This window comes from Meleagris gallopavo, chromosome 13 (assembly GCF_000146605.3).
Source record: "Meleagris gallopavo isolate NT-WF06-2002-E0010 breed Aviagen turkey brand Nicholas breeding stock chromosome 13, Turkey_5.1, whole genome shotgun sequence".
In the NCBI taxonomy this organism is placed as follows: domain Eukaryota; kingdom Metazoa; phylum Chordata; class Aves; order Galliformes; family Phasianidae; genus Meleagris; species Meleagris gallopavo.
The window spans coordinates 5,943,700-5,945,341 of NC_015023.2; the positions used below are offsets into that span (position 1 = coordinate 5,943,700).

The following is a 1,642-nucleotide window of genomic DNA, read 5'->3' on the forward strand; positions in this document are numbered from 1 at the left end:
CGCTCCGTTCCACACCGGTAATCTCAGCCCTTTTGCTGCACACGCAGCTTCTCAGCATCTTGCTGAGATTTCGGTACTGAAACCTGTGCTCCCCTGTTTGTTAGAAATGTCACCGATTGCCACTGAGGACAGACTGGAATCCGAGTATGTGGGCCATCCCAGCTGGTCCGTTGATTCAACCCCTCGCCCTTAACCAGACAGGCAGGCCCCATTGGCTGCCGCTCATTCCTTTTTTTCTTTTTTTCTCCTTCATGCTTTTAGGGGAACTCTGAGGTGGCAGCCCGAAGCAGTGATGGAGCACCTGGTGAGGGGTGCAGCCCTGCAAGCACAGGTGGAAGCGGTGCACGTGTGGGACCAGGTGGGGCTGAGCCTGGCTCCACCCCTCCCTCCCCTCATTTAAGGGCTGGCAGCCCCAGAGGCCAGGTTTCCTCCTGGAGATGCCTCCTGTGGATTGCTGGGTGAGCTCTGGCTCTTGGAAAGAGGTGAGTGATTCTTTCTTTCTTGCAGGGTTCTGATCTGTGCCTTTCTGTGGGGGCTCCTAAGCTGGTTTACAGTAGCTGTGTCTGCTCTGCCCCTCCTTGTGCTGCCTTCCAGTTGTTCTCTGAGGGGAGCGAAGGGGTTATCAGCCTTTTTCTGAAGCGGTCATGGAGGGACTGATGCTCGTTCCTTTCTTTTGCTCCCATCTGTTTCTGGAACGCTTCCGTCAGCCCCAAGGTAACGCTGGTCGGCTGGCTGAGCATTGCAACCCTGGAAATGCCCGGAGCTGGTGCCCTTTTTCACAGAATCAAGGGATTCTGTGTTCTCCAGGTTTCCTTTGCTGCTCTTGTTCAGCTCAGTGCCTTCCCGTGAAGTCTCTGTTCCCTCTTTCATGGTTCTCGTTGTGGAATCTCCACCCTGGGACTCCAAACTGGGTTTGTCTGCTACCACGTTGTCCCGGCCCGTTTTATGACACGTCCCCTCTGTGTCCTCGCGTCCCGCTCGTGTCTTTGTGTCCTCCCTGCGTCCTCTGCCCACGTCCCCTCTGTGTCCCCTGTGCCACGCATTCATTCCACCCCTGCTGAGTTTGGTTGTTTAAGGGCACGTGTTTCCATGACGTTCCGCGTCTCTTTGGCTCTCGTTGTGTTTTGCAGACAGACGGAAGGCTTTCTGGGGCTGCTCTGGTGTGTGCCTCCCTCCATTTCAAACTCTTTCCCCTGGTCCCCTGCTGTCAAAGATGTTTTCCTTCCATCTAACCCAAGTTTTCCCTCCTTCTTTCCTCCAGCTTCCCTTTAGGTATGGAAAGGCTGTTAGCAGCTCACCTGGGAGCCTTGGCTCCTCCGCGCTGAACAGCCCCAGCTCTCAGCCTGGCCTTGGAGGAGAGCTGTTGGATCCTTGGCTTCTTGGTGTTTTGGGGCCGGCCTCTGGATGTGCTCCAACGGCTCCGTGTCTCTTCTGCCCTCAGGACTCTTCCTATGGACGCAGCGCTCCAGGTGAGGCCTCTTCAGCACGGGGCATTCCCTCCCATTTCTCGCCCCATTCCCGCCTTTTGGCTCCCGCCTTTTGGCTCCCGCCTTTTGGCTCCCGCCTTTTGGCTCCCGCCTTTTGGCTCCCGCCTTTTGGCTCCCGCCTTTTGGCTCCCGCCTTTTTCCCATTGTTTTTTCCC

At 56.5% G+C, this 1,642-nt stretch overlaps 1 long non-coding RNA gene across 1 annotated transcript; it reads left to right on the forward strand.

Moving 5' to 3' along the window:
- Positions 1-266: 266 nt before the first annotated feature.
- On the forward strand, positions 267-1,577 carry LOC104912949. The gene is made up of 3 exons (XR_004161179.1): positions 267-482; positions 595-714; positions 808-1,577. It is a non-coding gene; the product is annotated as an uncharacterized LOC104912949 (long non-coding RNA).
- Positions 1,578-1,642: the final 65 nt, after the last annotated feature.